The following is a 20,264-nucleotide window of genomic DNA, read 5'->3' as shown; positions in this document are numbered from 1 at the left end:
GACTGTCGAGATAAACAACAAAAGTAAATAAGGAATTATTAAGAAGAAGTTCACGTTGAACACGGCCAATATCTTCCAGAACATCCCTGTTGTCATTACCAAATTAGGCAAGCAAAGCGGGAAAAAAAACCGTTGTTATCTTTTGGAGGCCATATGGATTGACCTCGGTTTGAATAAGGATGTTATTGTGAAATTAAGTATAGACTATCGAAGTGAGAATGATTGAATAAGGTAATCTATCAAGTATATATGACTTGATTTATCCATGGAAGAGTGTAAGCATCCCAATAACTTGAAATGAATCCTAGGGGAATGCATAAAGGTTGGAATTTCACCCTTAATAGGGAAAGCATGAGTTTTGACAGTATGAATTGGAAAGGATTAAGGTAACAACAACCTTTAAGGATCAGTGGAGAAATTTTTCAGAAGTATATAGACAATGATTCTGGTATTAGTAAATGGTATCTTGATATGCCCTGTGCCTAGGGTGTACCTGATGAAGGATTTAAGGATAACATTAGAGGTTTTACAAGGAGAAAGGTAATATTCAAAGTTCTCAAGAATAGAAATTTTGATGAAGGAAATATGACGTAATTATAATAATGCCAGGTGGGGCACGTGTTGAACCATAAGAAAGTATAGATCGATCCAATGTGGGTCGAGATTGGTGAAAACAAGAAGGACCCAAGATAAGAGACGTCCTAAGTATGATCGAGAGTCAGTCGTGGCAATGTTCACATTTAAAGACTAAGGCAATGACTTATGGAAAAATGGCGATTTTTTTTCTCACCAGGACTTAAGAGAAGCATTTTCACATAAGCAGTGATTGAAATGAGGTAGAAAATTTAGTTGGAGGTGTTTAAAATGACATTGATTGTAAGGAAATTTTACTATCAGGAAAGGCCAAAGAGGTGGCCAACACTTTAAGTGTAAGAGGACAATTATCAGCGCTCGTGCCAGAGGAATACAGTGATAATGGTTAATTCCGTGAAGGTTGTCTTATGGTGTGAAAGATTGACATTCCTTCTGATGATTGTGCGGTACTCAACCGTAATAGTAGTTTGGTAAAGATTAAATTCATGTAATCCCCATGAGCGGGCTTTCTATCTTAGAAGGTCCCATCTTGAGATAAGCCAGGAGCATGTTACGAAAGGACTAAATGAACCTTTGAGCTTCATGTCTCCCAGTAAAGAAATATGGTTAATAATGGTATTAGCCTGCTATCGTTGCTTTGATTGAAACTCTTCTGCAATTTTATCTGCTTTATGTCATATATGTACGTCAAGATCAGGAATGTTCTTCACGAATCATGAATGGTGATTATGTTACCTTCTTAGAAGGATTCGATATGATATGAATGGACTCCGTATGGTTAGCTATTAAAACTTCATGGAAAACGAATGACTACAGTAGGGCAACGGTGGGCCATAGTAATGCAGGAATAATTCTGCGAGTAATGAGTCGATTACTTACAATCGTGAGAGTTGTATTGGAATGAATGTTGAGAGTGAGTACCACTAATCGGGTCGTGGTGGTGTATAAGTTATCATTGATAGGCTAATTAAGTCGATTATCTACCTATTGAATACTTATTCCTTCTTATCAATAGAGAGTCGTATTACTATACGAGGAAGGTTGCGATGCAAACATAGAATTCTAATAACGATGACGTCTAGAATGAAATCCCAGATTCGATTTTCGATGTCGAGGGAGTTTCAAAGGTGATTGTTTATAAGCTCGAGCAAGAGCATGGGTCCATCGAATGATGGACGGAATAGTAAATATTCAGACACGTGAAATACGATGCTATAATACTTGATGTTGATATATATACGTATATGTTTTGTTCTCCTATGACAAACCTCTATAGTTCAGAGGTAGATTGCAAGACAGATATTTTATGGCAGTATATTTTATATATATACAATTCTCTTCAATTCGTTCTTTTCTCTCCTTTTTATTTCATATAAGCTGAGAAGAACAACCCTTCCAGAAGGGGAGGTATTGCCGAATGACTATCTATCTGTGTGATAGAAGCCTAGTGGGATACCATCTATTGTTTAATTGCTTGTCAAGTACTAAAGGCTGGCCACCTTCTGTACTAACTATGCAATGTAACAAGTGTTCATGATCATAGTGATCTCTCAATAAATTCTTTTACTTCTATATGAAGGACCAAGCTTTTGAAGATGGAGGTAGCTAGGGATGAAGTAGTACCAAGTATGGTGGTATTTCGATTCTAACACGTTCGTGATACTAAGGTTGACGCAATTATTAAAAGGTTATAGAACGCTAACGAGGAAAAGTGTAATCAGTATAAAATTTGGTACGGAAGATAGTAACGATTACGAACTGGAAAAGAGTGGGTATTGAGAAGCAAAAGATGTAGATCTAGATTAGATAATGAGAGTCTGTACAATAGACTTGAAAGAAATTTGGAATGATCACTTAACGCGGATTGAGTTTTCTTACGATAATCGATCGTATGTCAGTATCGAGGTATCGCCTTATGAGATCCTTGAGGGAAGACATTAGGATGAAGTTGTAGAGCGCAAGATGCTCAGACCCACAGTAGTCCAAAGGACCAAGGATATAATAGATCTAATCAGAGGACGGCTGGTAGTAGCCCAAGATGGACATAAGAAGTATGTTGATTTGACACGAAAGGACTAAGAATAAGAAGTAGGGGACCTAGTGCTGTTATAGGTATTCCCTTGGAAAGGATGGATGTGGTTCGGAAAGAAAGGAAAGCTAAGCCCACGAATTGTTGGACCCTTGGATATATTAAGTCATATTGGGAAGTTAACATATGAGCTAGCCTTACCCCGAACCTTAGCAAGTTCATAACGTGTTCCATGTATCAATGTTAAGGAAGTGTAATCCGGATGCCAGACAAATAGGGGCATATGAGCGCATAGACATGAAACCAGACATAACCTATATGGAGCAACCAGGAAGGGTTATAGATCAAAAATGGACAAGTGCTTAGAAAAAGGGTTATCATGCTAGTCAGGGTTTGTGGCAGAACCACAATGTGGGAAAATTGACTTGAGGGTAGAAATTGCAATGCTAAGAAAGTATCCCTATTCATTTTCTATCTGATTCCGGGATGGAATCCTTTTAAGGAGGGGAGATTGTAATAACCCAAAAAATTTTGGACTTTTTATAAACCTTATAAATAGTGATTTTGCTGATTATGCTGAATAAGAAAACTTTTCATGTCACACAATGTAGCAGTTCTTTTATGGATATTCTGAGGTCTTATTAGTACTCTATATGGTATATACGTGTATGTAAAGATCGTCAGAATCCAAATCCGAACACTTTGATTTTTCCTGAAAATCCACCAGATACCGAAAGAATTGAATATAAGGTAACAGGATAAAAATGATTTAAATTCAAGGATTATAAGAGGGGATCATAAAAGGAATATAATGTATTGAGAAGGGTTTAGGAGAACCCAAGTAATAAGATCCCGTGTATGATCTCTCAAACGATAAATGAGAACGAAAGTTAAGCGAACCGTAAAACAAATAAGCGATCAAGAGACAAGCTTGTACAAGAAGCCAATGATTGTGACATCATCAAACCACAAGGAAGAGACATGTGGCAAATGGATGACATAGACATGGTGACATAAGCATGACAAATGGAGGGATTGTTGGTTGATTACAAGCCACACAAATTTTACCATGGTTAAAAGTTAATTAAGCAAAACAAAAGGAAACAACCAAGCAAAACAAATCAAAAACACAAAACACAAATTAGAAGTTGACTTTTACTTTCCAAGAACAAAAGCTCTCGGCCAAAACCAGAGCAGCAACTTCAAACTACCATATCTCCTTCACTACTCACTCAAATAGTATATTCTATAGCTCTTTGGAAAGGTATTGAGATGGCCTACAACTCTTGTTCACAAGTCTCGTCCAAATAATCAGGGTAAGACCCTCGTTTTGACAGTTTTTTCAATCTGACTTTTAGAAACTTCAAAACCTAACTTTGTGTTCTTGATTTCTTTGGAAAGATCAAGCTTGTAGGAGGCTCCCTAAGACTTCCTAGCTACTCTAATCACTCCAAGGAAGGTATAACACCTCCAAACCCTAGCTTTACTTTGAGTATTACGATGGTTTTGATGGTTATAGTAAATGAGAAGCATGATGCTTGTGTGTTTAGAGTTTGGATTGGATTTGTAGTGATTTGGATGTTGAAATCTTCTTTATAGTTAATGAAACTTAAGTATAGCTAGTAGTTCATGTGTGGGGTTGTATAAATTGGAAAATCTTGAGGTTTGGGGACTGATGTAGTAAGTTTTGGATGAGGGTTGGTTGTATTGTTGGTTGTGAGTTGAATGGTGGTTGTTTGGAGTGGTTTAAAACTTGGTAATCGCGTAAACATAGTCGTCGTAATGCCCAATTTCATACAACTGCTTGTTCTTAGTGTTCGGGACAGAGAGCTAACTATTGAATCTACGACTTTGCCATGTTTAGTTAGATTATGTCGTAAGCTTCGTTTTGATAAGTGGTTCGCTTGAATCCGATGTACGGTTTAGGAGAAACGACCGTTTTAAGTAACGGCATTTCGCGAACGAACCATTACCCCTCACCTTACTTTGAAACCTTGGTTAAGGCCCTTAAATGACTAATTGGAGTATGAAACAATTATGTAAAGTGGACTAGGCAGTTGGTAGGGTATTCGCGAAAGCGTCGCCTTAAAATTCGTAAGGGTTAATTTATTAAAAATGGTGGAGCCGAGGGTACTCGAATGACTTATGTGATTTGTTAAGCGTAGAAATGACCATAAGCAAACGTTAGGGTTCAATTGGTTAAAGTTTAGTTTCTTAAGCGACCGTGGTTTAATTCCGGCTTATGTTATTGTTCATAGGTTACCGGACCCACTCTAAGCTTAAGTCTACCCCGGAGCACTCAGGCAAGTTTTCTACCCGTTATACTATTGTTGTGATGTAAATATATGTATAAGCATTATCTTGTGATAAGTGCATGATTGTTATTAGCAAATTTTGCGATATATTGGAGCATGCTGATATGGTATATATGCATATCTGTTTCGTAATCTTGATATCTAATTGTTGATTCAAATGCTTATAAATTGCATAATACCTATGCTAGAGATAATCAGTAGTTGCGTATACCCTTATTATAGGGGACCCAAAGGTGAACATTTTCTAAACCGGGAGTCGATGTTCCCGAGTATAATATATATATATATATATATAAATATATATATATATATATTTATATATATATTTATATATATATATAGTTTTCAAAACTGTTAATCGAATAAGGTTTATTCGATAACTTTATTTTATTTAATGAATATTATTTTGAATATTCATTCGAGGACTTATGACTCCGCTTATTTTATTAAATGAATATTATTTTGAATATTCATTCGATGACTTATGACTCCGCTTATTTTATTAAATGAATATTATTTTGAATATTCATTCGAGGACTTATGACTCCGCTTCTTTTATTAAATAATATTCTTTATTTTATTAAAGAATAATGTTTCGATAATCAAACATTTTTTCGATTATTCAAATAAAGATTGTACTTTCGTATAAGTATATCTTTGGTTATTTATTATTCATTTCAAGTATAAGTTTTAAAACTTCTACTTCAATTATTTTTAAAAGTATTATCCTTGTGGGAATATTATTTAAATAATAATATTAAGAAATTTTCTAATATATCGGGACTGATTTATTTTATTAAATCAGCATTACTCCAAACATTCTTAAAAATGTTTTCGAGTCTTCAAAATGATATTAAAAGTTAGAGCGGATCCCAAAACTCGTTTTCGAATTTAAGATCTTCCTTTCGAAGGGGATTTAAATACTCGCTCAAAAATCTGAGGGATCCGGCTCCGTGATGTATTCTTATATTCGCAACAAGGTTGTTGTTTTGATAAAAGAGTTTTTGATTACTTACCCAACACTCGGGAAGTAAAATTCTTGGAATAAGTTAATCCATTAACAGGTGTCGCCTGGGAAATATCGGTGAGTTTTTCTTTCCAACTAGATGCGACTTCTTGGTGGAGTCGTATCAACAAGTTCCTACTTGGGGAAAGGAGATACGAGCTTTACGTTTCAGAGTCATGGATTTCATCTGAACTAGGAGTGGCATAAGTGGTCGAGTTGCGTTGGCCCAGCCTTATTATATTGGCCCAAATGGCCTGGAAGTTCCGCTAAGACGGTCCATTCCTTAGGAGTCCAGTGTTCGGTTGAAAAGTAAATCCGACAGGTTCTCCTCTACATGTAGAAAATGGTGGGGTTGTACTACTGCGACTAATCATCGTAAGTGGTCTTCCTGGCGCGGCAAACTCCCGTAATGAGTTCATCATCCAGTTTGGATTTTTCTGCAACACTACCCGGAGCATTCGATCGAAAGGCTACGGATGGGTGATTGTTGAGGCATTGACAGGGTCAAACGGTTATAATGATGTTTCCCTCAAATGAAGTATCTCGTAACTTCATTTCTTTTAAACAACATTTCAAGGATTGAATCTATTCAAGTCTTATCTTGTAATCTCATCTATGTGATGAACTTTCGAAACTGTTTATACCTTGAACGGTGGTGGTTCAAGTAGTATTCGGAAAAGATATAAGTATATTGGAGTATCTTGTAACTTCATCTTTTCAACTTATATCCAGTTAATGATTATCTTATGAATGACAAAGATTTTCAGAATAACGTTGAGACAAGGTTAGATATATGAGATCACCTTGCAATGATATTTTTATACAATTATAAACTGGAACTCTGTGTATATTATACATGTCAGAGGATTTCAAAGATAGTGAAAAGTATATATGTATATATATACTGAATATTTTGCGACTTGGTCGCGTTAAGATATCAACTTGGTTCATTTCTTCTTGACCAAGACTTTCATGAGTACTATGAGAATGCTCATATATTGTTAATTATTATACATATTATTTCGGTGGGCTTGTTGCTCACCCTTGATTTCTTCTTTCATCACACAACAACAGATAGAAAAGATGAACAGGAACAAGCTTTCAATTTGCAAGCGGTTAGGAAACGTTCCGCAGTTTTCTGGAAGTGTTGATACCGCCGTAGCTGAGGTAGGAACTACCAATAGGCTAGGCTTTCAACTATTGATGAACCAGACTTATGCATATTATGAATTGTAATAATGGCAAAGAATATGTAAATTATTCAGAAACCCTTTTGAGGTGAAATGGCTTATAATTGTGGAATAAAATGACTTGTGTTATTTTTGGGTATTCATTTCTGAGACTATAACTTGTGGTGTGTGTGTGTATATTGTGGGGTCACAGTACGCAGTAGTTGGTTGATTATTAAGATTAAGTATTATTAAGGGAAATGGAACTCGTGACAACCCGGATCCCCGACCCCGGATTTGGGGGTGTTATAGTCAACCTCTTGGTTTTGAAGATCCAAATTTTCCAGAACATGTCTATTATCTTTTGAAAGCACTTTATGGACTAAAGCAAGGACCTATAGCCTGGTATGACACTTTATCAAAGTTCCTTTTGGAAAATCACTTCACAAGAGGTACTGTAGATAAAACTTTATTCTTTAGAAATGTTAATGGCTCTAGCATACTTGTTCAAATTTATGTAGATGACATTATTTTTAGCTCTACAGATGAGAAGCTTTGCAAAAAGTTTGCCAAATTGATGCAAAGTAAGTATGAAATGAGTATGATGGGAGAACTAACTTATTTTCTTGGTTTACAATTTAAGCAAGTTAGTGATGGAATATTCATTAGTCAAACTAAATACATTTTTGATCTTTTAAAGAAGTTTGATCTAATGGATTGCACATCTGCAAAAACTCCCATGGCTACTGCAATTAAACTTGAATTAAACACTACTGAAAAGTCTGTGGACATTTCAAGTTATAGGGCATAGTTGGCTCACTTTTGTACTTAACAGCTAGTAGGCCAGATATAATGTTTGTTACATGTTTCTGTGCTAGATTTCAGGCTGACCCTAGAGAATCTTACTTATTAGCTATTAAGAGAATTTTCAGATATCTCAAGGGAACACCAAAACTTGGCATTTGGTATCCTAGAGATTCTGGTTTTGATCTAACTGGTTACTCAGATGCAGACTATACAGGTTGTAGAATTGATAGAAAAAGTACAACAGGAACCTGTCAATTTCTAGGAGACAAGCTTGTGTCCTGGTTCAGTAAAAAGCAAAATTCAGTTTCTTCTTCTACAGTTGAAGCTGAATATATTGCTGCTGGCAGCTGCTGTGCACAGATTTTGTGGATGAAAAATCAATTGCTAGACTATGGTTTGCAAGTTGAAAGGATTCCTATTTTCTGTGATAACACAAGTGCAATTGCCATCACTGAAAATCCAGTACAACATTCAAGGACAAAGCACATAGACATCAAGTACCACGTCATAAGGGAACATGTAATGAATGGTACTATGGAATTACATTTTGTTCCAAGTGAGAAGCAGCTTGCAGATATTTTTACCAAGCCACTAGATGAATCCACCTTTTCAAGGTTGGTAAGTGAGTTAGGTATGCTAAATTATTCTTAAATCTTTATGAGATAATTTGCAAGTTGTAATGAAGCCAGAAATTTAATTAATTTTTCAGTCTTGGATGAAATTTTGGCTAAGTCAAAATTTACATCTCGACGGATGATCGTTATCCATCGAATTTGATCATCCGTCGGAATACTATCTGCTAATAAAAATCAATTATTTTTCTGGAATATTTTATAACTCAACGGATAACAGTTTATCCTCATTCGTCGAATTGTCTTAATCTTAGCCGTTGATTTCCCTTAACATTATCCATCGAGTATACTAACAGTTTGTAAGCATAACACGACGGATAATGGGTGGAATTTTTATAGTTTATTTTTAAACGGCTATTTTGGGCAATTTTCATTGGTTACTTTATTTTACTTTATTATTTTTGACAGTTATTTTTGAGATAGTATAAAAGGTAAATTCGTTTCCATTACTTTTCTTTTATCATTCTCAAATCATCTGCTTCAATTTCTTTCTCCTACAAAGCACTTACTCTCTCTCTGCAAGCTCTTATTCTCTAACAATGGCGCCTGTTGTCAAGATTATGTCTCAAACTGGGTTCATTTATGAGAAGAACAACTTCACGACTTTAGTAAACAAGGGGATTCAGCAATCTGGTGACTACCACAAAATGTTGGATTTTGTGAAGAACTGCAAGCTTAGCTATGCCATGCTGGAATCACCTACTATCTTTTGTAAAGTGGTTGAAGAAATGTGGACCACGGCTACATACAACTCAACAGATAAGACCATCACACTCACTATTAAAGGTAAGGAATTCTGTATTAATAGTGATGTTATCAAAGCATGTTTCAAAATTCCTGACAATAATGTGACCTCACCACACACAAACACTGATATAGTTAATATGCTTAATTCCATGAACTATGCTCTTTCTACCTCTAAGTTGAGTGACATTAGGAGATTGGGTCTTAGGAAGGAATGGAGTTTCATGTGTGATATAGTGACCAAGGTCTTTTCTGGGAAAATCAATAATTTTGATTCTGTTAATATTTCCATGCTTAACATGCTCTACAAGCTAGTTAAAGATAAGTACTTTAATTTTAGTGACCTTGTTTTGTTTGAGTTGGGTTTTAAATTAGGAGAGCTAAATAAGAGAGGCAAAAATGTTTACTATGCTAGATTCTTTATGATGTTAGCTAACCACCTCTCTGAGGGAATTGTGCTTGAGAACCCTAACAATAAATTATATTGTTGGGTTCAAGAGAGAAGAATCATTGCAGATTTGAACAGGGCAAATCATCACAGAGAAGTGCCACTTTTCTATTTCCCTGTAATGGATGCACCTCAGGTAAGTGAGGTAAGTTCATCTATCCCTACTACTATTCTAACCTGACCAGTTTTTTTGAGTTCTAGTGTAGCTATGGCAACTGTGTCAATGACCCAACAGTTGCCTACCCAAGCTACCAAACCAACAATAATTTCAAAATCCAAATCAAAGAAAGCCCCTCTAGTATCTCTCAAAAGATGCCAGTTGCAAAATCCACTAAAACCAAAGAGGGGAGTGTGAAGGTGGGCAAGATAGGTGAGGGAAAGGGTGAACATAAAAGAAACCCTAAGGATAAGGATGGAGAGTTGAGTGGTTCCCAGCCTAGCCACACTGCAGTTTCCCAACAAACTGCAGTGCTTAAAAAGGATAAAAGCTCACTTCTAGTTGCATCCTCCCAAAAGGATGTAACTATTGAACAAAGCTCTCAACAAAGAGCACAGTCCAAGAGGGTAAGGGACACAAGCTCACCCCAAACTTATGCCAGAAAGAAGAAATCCAAAACCCTTGGGGATGCACAGGGTACACACGTTGGTGCTAAAGACACAGTCACTGCACCTTCTCAAATTCAGCTTGATGTGGCTCCAATAAATGTGGAGTCACAGCCAAAATCTCTAGTAATAGAAGCACCTCACACTCCATATTCTCCCACAAACTCTCTGGATGTGGATATGATCAACACATCAATTCCTGATTCCCCTTCTTTAACTTTGTTGGGGAAGCCAAAATCTAATGCAAGTGAGCATCATCTTTTAGATGATTTGTTGGCTCACTTTCCAATTCTTTCAGGAACTATTGAATCATCTGTGCCCAAAATATCATCAATCAGCACAGAGTCCACAATAGTTTCTATTCCAGGTTCATTCACTTCTACTCTCTCGATGGATATTGCTCATCTGTCGAGTAGTGATTGTATCCCGACGGATAAGCTTAACAACAGTTATCCATCGGATAACAAAACCACTAACCCGATGGATATTACTCATCCGTCGAGTGTCTCTGCACAACTGCAAACTTCATTTATTTCTAGTGCAGAAGAATTAGTGGTTGTACAGTCACTCTTAGGATTAAGGGCTGAGAGTGCTATGAGTGAGAGTCTGGGTTGCTCCCAGGAAAAAGGAGAGTAAAAGAGTGAAAATATGCAATCCATTTCTTCAGGATTGGCAAAAGAAAGTGAGAGGAGTCCCACCTTAGATGGTGAAGGTGAGGGTGTGAGGGTGGGGAGCCAGGGCGAGACCCTGATGCAACAAAAGAGAGAACACGAGAGAAATGCAGGTATAGGAGCTATAAGGATGGATGTCATTGCTAGTGAGTTAATGAATGTCCAGGATGCAGACAGGGAGGGACTATCTCAGCAACCTTGAGCTATTATAGATTCCACCTCCCTTGATGCTGAGGCATTTACTCACCCTGTTCCAGCTTATCAACTTCTAGTTGAACAAGGCAATGACAATACAGAAAGGATGCTCAATCTAGTGCATACCACTCAGTCAATGCTAAGAGCTAAGGATGCCATCATAACTTTGCCTTCTACAGCTGGTGATGTGGATTATGAGGCTGGTCGTTCAGCAGATTTCTTTGGTGATGAAAGTGGAGATAGTGAAGAAGAGGCATTGGACATAGGGGGAGAAGTAGGTTCAAGTTCAAGATCAGGAATGCCATCATGGGCATTTTCAAAGTACTATAATGAGCACTACTTTAAGACAACCCTGATTCAACTAATCAGTCAGACTAATACTGCTCTTCAAACCTCTACAAATGCCAACACCAAGAAGCTCCTTCAAGCACATCTTGCTTCTCTGCAACTGCAACAGATTCAAGGCTTCCAACATGCTAGAGATGTTAACACCATCAAGGGTGATATTGATGAGATGAAGAAGGCCATTTCAGACAAAATGGATTCTAAGCTTCCAGAAGCCACAATGCTTGACATCAAGAGGCAACTAAGGAAAAATTCTGATATTGTAACAAAGATAGATGCTTTGGATACAAGAATGTCAGCTATGGAAGCATATCTAACAGCCATTCATCTTCATAAAGCCCAACAGATAGATTTACTTCAGAAACTGGTGGCTGCTCAAACATCCTCCTCTACTCAACTTGATGATAACAAAAAGGGGGAGAAAGGACCAAGTGAGGGGGAGAAGCTTCAAATTCAAATCATTAAAGTACTTGTGCCCAAAATTACTTTCACCAAGCCACCAGTAACAAATAGTATATATCTGATCAATGCAACAGCAGCTAATTTAAGAGAAGCTGAAAAGGAGCAGTTGAAGCCAATCAACTGGGAGAAAATTGATGAGGACATACAAAGGAGGTTTGGGCTAGTAAAGGAGCCAGTAAAGTCATCCATTCATCACTCTGAAGTCAAATAGATCTCTGTGAATGAAATGAGCATGAACTATCTGGAAAGAGGACAACCATCCTGCATCAAATCTCCAAAAGCTAAAATTATTCTGAAGCCAAGGGTGAACTATCCAAAATCATCATTAAAGAACCCTTTGGATACAGTGTATGGGACACCTAAACCTGATGAGAAGAAGCTTCTGTCAAGGTCAATTGCCTTCTACAAGGATCCAGCTGATTCATCTTTAAAGAGAAGAATTGCTAAAGTTTTCAGGAATGGGAAAGAAATCTGTGTGGTGGCTAGACATCCTCAATTTTCTCAAGCGAAGAGAGAAGAAAAGGCAAGATTGAAGCAGGAAAAGAAGTAAGCTATTCTAGATGCCAAAAAGGCTAAGCAAAAGAAAGAGCAAGTTGTTATCTTGGCCAAGCTACAAGCTTTGAAACCAACACAACAGATTCCTTCTCAGCCATCTGGAATCACTGAATCTCAAGATCCACAGAAGCAAGTTCAATCAGAACAGAAGAAATCTTCAAGACACAAGGAATTGGCCAAAAGAACCAAAAGGAAACTGGACTTTGTTGATAAGGAATTGAAGGATCAGTTTTCTAAGGAATCCACTTCAACTACTACTCAAGCATCAAAACCCATTGTGGTATTTGAAGACATCAAGGTGGTGGATCCTTACAGAAACATTCATGATGAACCTATTGTGCCTAAGGATGAACCAATAGATTGGTAAATCCTACTAATTCCTGACTTCAATTTGCCAATCCTTAGCAAGCCAAAGAGAACAAAGTCAAGAGCAGTCAAGAAAGTGAAGTTGTCACCTCTCAAATCCAAATCTCTAGTCAAAGATCAATCTAAAGTCAATAAGGGAGATTACATGTACTTGTGTGACATCAAGGAATTCTCTGATCTAAATCTCTATCTAGATGAACTAGAAGAAGTGAGAGGAATTGATGCATATAGAAACCTACCTGAAAGGCTAGTTTTCAAGTACAAGGAAGGAAAGGAGATTTAATGGCCACTTCACAGGATCCTTCAAGAAAGCCAAGTTGTACTGATTAAGGTTTATTCATCTTTCAAGAAGAATTTTGGGTTCAATGTAACTGCAAAAAGATTGGTTCTAAAGAAGATTGAAGAACTAAGGAGTTTTAGAGCTAAAGATGCACTCCCAAAGACTCTAATTATCCCTTACATGGGGAGAAGAGTGCATCTAAGGCCCTACTGGCTGATGGAGTTCATGGATGACTAAGGAGTGAGAAGATTTTTCAGACTAGAAGACCAATTGAGCATCTCTAGCAATGAGACTCTCTTGGAGATGCAAGAAAAGCTAAACTCTCAGAATTCTGATGAACTGGAATTCCATAGGCAGCTCCAAAATCAGATAGAAGAAAACAACAGAAAGCTTGGAAAGAGATATAGACCTTCAAGGAACTAGATAAATCTTCTCAGGCTAGAGGAGCACCTTGAAAATGACTGTGAGCTAAACTTTCTACATTTTGATTATTGAAGCACTTTACAGTTTTATCTATTTACTTTTAAAGTTGTATTTTTAGGGTATTTTGTTATCATCAAGTTTCTCTTAATTTATGGCTACAATTCCAGTAGACATAAATTGGGGAGATTGTTGTGTATATGTTGTGAACTTGATGATTTCATTGACAAAACACCTTGGTAGATTTAACTTAGTGAATATTGGAGCACTCGACGGATAAGGATTATAGTCCCGACGGATGACTCTATATAATCCCGACGGATGATGATTTATTATCCGTTGAGTGAGTAGCTTAGTTTGTAGCACATTTCTGCATACACCATTGTTTAGATTCTGTAAGTAGTACTCAAGTCATGTTGACATTATCTAGATATGCAGAATAGGTTGATTAATTGTACATAGATGATGTCTTGTAATCCTGCATAAATGAAATGATGTCAAGTGCCAGATTGCTACCCGACGGATAAACAACAATGCCATTCGACGGATGATCAACTAGATAACTCGACGGATGATCATGAACCCGACGGATAAAGAATTCGAACATCTGTTGACAGTGACAACACAGTCACATACGTCGAGTGTATGCAAATGGAATATGTAAGACTATTCAACTAGGTTTTAGAGAACAAAGAAGCATTGCCATTTCCATGCTATTATGAAGATATTCAAAGATGCTGGAATAGAGTAATGAAGTAGCATAGTATTAGACTTGATAGTTTTTGTCTTATTATTCTTTCTTATTACTTTGTAATCTTGGTGATATATAAACCAAGAAGTAGCAAATAGAATAACTAACTAAGCAACCAAGAGAGAAACATTTGTAAGCTGTATTCTTAGCATTTCTCTTCATTCTTAGTTTTTCTACATTTGTAAGCAGCTGTGAGCATTTTGCTACACAGGATTCTCTCGATATATATTATATATCTCTGGTGGATACATTCAAATCCACCAGAAAGTTTTTAAAGACTTGTATTTTTAATTACTTGTGTTTTGATTCTTTTGAAGTTATTATTCCGCACTCTGCAAATCAATTCACACTGATATATATATATAGGTTTAAACAATTTTATTTAAGAAAAAGTTTCAAGAATTCCATTAAAACCCCCTCTGTAATTCTTGTTAAATTGTTAAGGGACTAACACATAGGCATCAATTATGTTGAGACCCTAGATGTCTACAGAATTTGACAACATAACAATTTAAGCGCAAGTTATTCATTATGATTACACAGGGCAAGTAAAACGGTTAGAGTTACCCACTAGTCATGCATACACTACATAAACCTATGCTAGCATGTCAAGTTCTAAATCTCAAGATTCACTGTCGCTTCACAAGAGATTAACAGGCTATCTTATATGTTCGCGACGCACATAAGACGAATAAGCACAACCTATAATAGATATCATACAATCATCACACACCAAGGTATTAAACAATTAACTAACTAAATCCATAGTAAATCTGCTATGACCCCATGATCACGATTAGCCCATGATAGAACTCATCGTCACCATGGGTTCATGTGAAAATATGATAATAACACGAAAATATAAACTAACTAACTATTTATTAAAACCAGAGTACGTCACAAGAGTAAATATGTTCAAAGTAAATAAAACTAGCATCCATTGTTACAACGAATAAAAGAATCACAAATTAATGTATGCTTCCTCTTCTTCATTGCGGTGTGTTAAAACGGTCTTCTTTTCTTCTCTCCTTGCTCCTTGCTTGATTAATACTTCGTGTTGTGAAACGTCTCTGAAGATTACTTATATAGAAGTCCACAAGAATCAGCCATCTCAGAAGTCCAGTAGAACACGACTTAATAAAAATCAGAATTAAAATTCCCGACTCCGGGTGGCCGCCCCAGCTTCCCAGGCGGGCGCCCCAGATCCCAGGCGGCCGCCCCAGATCCCATGCGGTCGCCTGGCAACCTTCTGGAAAATTCTGCATTCTGCTCCCGATTTTGCTGAATTCTTCACACATTCCCCCGAGACTGATCCCAAGTACTTCCCTAGGCTTATTTTGATGAAATCTCCCTGAATACGCAAGTTACACCCTGAAATGCAAAAACACTCAAAAGCGCATCAAATACACAAAATACTTGATTTCAAGACATCAATTCAAGCATTATAAGACATTCTAAGTGGTATAAAATGCCACTTATCACTTCTCTAGATGCTAAAAAGGTCAAACAAAAGAAGGAGCAAGCTGTTATCTTGGCCAAACTACAAGCTGTGAAACTAACACAACAAGTTTCTACACAACCATCTGAAACAGTTGAATCTCAAGATCAAGTAATACAAAATGAACCTCCACAGACAAAGAAGCCAAGGTACAAGCAAAGAATAAAGAGAAAGTTGGATTTCAGTGATGAGGAGATGGAAGGGTACTTTCTTAAAGAGTCTACATCTGCAACAACTCAAACATCCATGCCCTCTGTGGCACATGGAGAATTCAAGATAGATCCATCCAAGAACTTTCATGGTGAACCTATCATTCCAAAGGATGAGCCAATAGACTGGGATAGTCTACCAATACTTGAACTCAATCTACCTCACTTCATGAAGCCAAAGAAGACAAAGACAAGAGCAGTCAAGAAAGTGAAGCCATCAACTCTCAGATCCAAGTCTCTAACCAAAGCTCAAACCAAAGTCAACAAGGGAGACATCATGTACATCTGTGACATTAAGGAATTCTCAGATTTAAACCTCTATCTAGATGAACTGGAAGAAGTTAGAGGGATTGATGCTTACAGAAATCTACGTGAAAGGTTAGTATTCAAGTACAAGGGAGGAAAAGAGATACAATGGCCACTTCATAGGATTCTTCAAGAAAGCCAATATGTGCTGATAAAGGTTTATTCATCCTTCAAGAAGAACTTTTGATTCAATGTGACAGCTAGAAGACTTATTCTAAAGAAGATTGAAGAACTGAGGAGTATTAGAGCTAAAGATGCATTTCCAAAGACTCTAACTATTCCTTACACAGGGAGTAGAGTGCATCTAAGGCCCTACTAGCTAATGGAGTTCATGGTTGACAAATGAGTTAGAAGATTCTTCAGATTAGAAGACCAATTGAGCATCTCTAGAAATGAGACTCTTTTGGAAATGCAAGAAATATTAAATCTCTCAGAATCTGATGAACTGGAATTCCACAGACAGCTCCAAAATCAGATAGAAGAAAATAAGAGAAAGCTTAGAAAGAGATCCAGATCTTCAAGGAAATAGATTAATCTCCTCAGGCTAGAGGAGCACCTTGAAAATGACTGTGAGCAAAACTTTGTACATTTTGTTATTTGAAGCACTTAATAGTTTTATCTACTTCCATTTTAAATTTGTATTTTTAGGGTGTTTTGTTATCATCAAGTTTCTCTTAATTTATGGCTACAATTCTAGTAGACATAAATTGGGGGAGATTGTTGTGAACATGTTGTAAATTAGATGATTTCATTAACAAAACACCTTAGTAGATTTAACTTAGTGAAAAATATAGCACTCGACGGATAAGGAATATAGTCCCGACGGATGACTCAATATAGTCCCGACGGATGATGATTTATTATCCATCGAGTGAGTAGCTTGTGTAATAATGAGTCATGAAGCACATTTCTGCAAATAACTTTGTTTAGATTCTGTAGTAGCATATAAGTCATGTTGACTTTAATTAGATATGCAGAATAGGTTGATTAATTGTACATAGATAATGTCTTGTAATTCTGCATAATTGAAATGAAGTCAAATTCCAAATAGCTACCCGACGGATGATCAACAAAGCTACCCGACGGATGATCAACAAGGCAACCCGACGGATGATCATGTACCCAATGGATAATCAATTCAAACATCTGTTGACAGTGACAACACAGTCATATGCGTCGAGTGCATGCAAAAGGAATGTGGAAGCCTATTCAACTGGGTTTTGAGAACAAAGAAGCATTGCCATTTCCATGCTATTATGAAGATATTCAAAGATGCTGGAATAGAGTAATGAAGCAGCATAGTATTAGACTTGATAGGTTTTTGTTTTATTATCTTGTCTTATTACTATGTAATCTTGGTGATATATAAACCAAGAGTAGCAATTAGAATAACAAGAAGACTAAGCAAGAAAATTCTCATAGAAACATTTGTAAGCTATATTCTTAGCATTTCTCTGTAAGTTTAGTTGTTCTCATTTTGTAAGCAGCTATGAGCTACTCAAGCTTCACAGAGTTCTCTCGATATATATATATATATATATATATATATATATATATATATATATCTGGTGGATACATTCAAATCCACCAGAAAGTTTTAAAGACTTGTGTTTTTATTACTTTGTGTTTTGATTTATATTCAACTTGTTATTCCGCACTTTACAAATCAAAACACTATCATATATTTATTTTAAGTTAGAACATTTTATATTTTTGAAAAAGGTTCAAGAATTCCATTCAACCCCCCCCCCCCCTTCTGTAATTCTTGTTGCATTGTTAGGGACTAACAAAATTCATGCAAACCTTAAAGTTCAAGGGAAAAAAAGGAAACCTTCTATTACAAGGATCCTAAGATTCAAGTCCTGGATGAAGAACTTGCAAAGAGGCTATTCCTTAAGGATAATCCAGGAGTGAATTTAGAGAAATTTAGAAAATAAGAAGCAAGGTTTAATGCTGAAAAGTCAAAACTACAGCCTAAAGCTTCTAATGCAAAGAAGCCTCTCATACTTAAGGAGAAAGGTATTGTGATAAAAGAAAGATCTGCCATAGAGATTCCTAGATCAAGTACTAGATCTCAAACTACTGTTGATCCCAATGACAAGGGAAAAGGAAAAGTTGGGGAGACAGTCAAGAAACAGAAGATGGAGATTCCTCAAATTCTGATAGATCTTGTGTGCAAGATGGTTCAAGTATTTGATGATGTTGTTGCAGAAGATGAAACTGTTGAAACTTTAAAAAGAAGAAAGGTGACAGAAAAATCTAAGACAGCCTCTGACATAGCTCAAGTTGTTCAGAGTGAAGAAGTTCAGAACTTGACAAATCCTGAAGAAATTACAGAACAGCAAGCTATAGAGGAATCTGCAAATCCTGAACAAGTCATCAAGACATCAACCTCTGACAGAGCTCAAGTTGATTTGGGCAAGATGACAATTGCTGATAAAAAGAAGCTGCTATGGAACAAAGCTACTCCAGTGGAACCTAAGACCAATTTAATGTTGAATCAACTTGCAACATTTGGGTTAAAATCCAAGCAAGCTAGAGACAAGTCTGGATTAGGTTATGACAAAGAAAAGATACAAATATGAGTAGAAGTTACTCTCAGAGATCCTTTCATTTTGACAGACAAACCATATGAAGAAATCAAACAAAAGCACCTTGACAAAGTGTTGTTTGCTCAAATTGTCATGGATACTCATGATAAATTAGAAGTTAAAGAAAAGTTGATCCTGTTTCTCAATGATGGCAGAACTTACAGACTAGCAGATTCTGATGTGCTAAAGAAGTCTGTCAAAGATCTTCAATATATTCATTGAGAGAGTAGATTAACCTACTGTAACAGAGTTTGATATATTGAATAAACTTGTTTTCTGTTACATACTTGTGTTCATAATCGAATTGATTGAAGATACTATATTCAACCCCCTTCTATAGTATCATTGAGGCCTAACAAAGTAGCCAAACACTTTAACTTGATTATTCTGAAAACATTCAAACATAGTTTTTAAGGAAGTAAAATCAAGAAAACACATTCACCCCCCGTTTCTGTGTGCATTTCATACCTAAGAAGTGGTATACGAGAAATATCTAAAAGTAAACAGATTAGATTTTGGAAGTATGAATGCACAAAAACTCCGCAGTATCAAGATCCCTTTTTTTGACAAAGTGAACTACACTCTGTGGAAAAAGAAGATGATGTTGTTAATTAGGATGGCTCATCCACTATATCTTGAAATTCTCAAGCATGGACCCTTCATTCTTATGGTAAGGATACCTGAAGCAACTGAAGGTGATATAATAATTCCCCATCACTATACTCCTAAAGATCCATCTACATACACTGAACTAGAAAAGGAGAAAGTTTCACTTGACAGTAGCTTGCAACTCATTCTAATCGAATCTATTGATAATGTCATGTATAACAACATTATCAACTGTGAGTCATCCAAAGAGATATGGAAGAAGATAGAAATTCTATGTGAAGGTACTGAGGAAGTGAGGTCAAACCAGAGAAGAATTTTGATCTCACAAATATGAGGGTTTCATGGCTAAACCTAAAGAAGGCATTACTAAGGTTTTTGAAAACAAATTGATAAATGACTTACAACTACATGACAAGTTCTATGAAGCTGAGAAGGTCAACCTAAAATAACTGTCAACTCTTCCTGGCCATTTAGAATAAAAGATCTCTGTAATAAGAGAATGGAGAGATCTTGGGAGAATAACTTTGGAGGTTTTATATGGTATTAAAACCTATGAGCTGGAGATGATGCAGAAAAAATCATTAAAGCCGAGTCAAGGACATGTTGTGGATGTGTCAAGTTCCTTAATAACTAATGATCAAAAAATAACTGAAGATGAA

This window comes from Apium graveolens, chromosome 8, assembly GCF_009905375.1.
Source record: "Apium graveolens cultivar Ventura chromosome 8, ASM990537v1, whole genome shotgun sequence".
Classification (NCBI taxonomy): Eukaryota; Viridiplantae; Streptophyta; class Magnoliopsida; order Apiales; family Apiaceae; genus Apium; species Apium graveolens.
The sequence above is the reverse complement of the archived record's forward strand: the minus strand, read 5'-3'. Positions refer to the sequence as shown.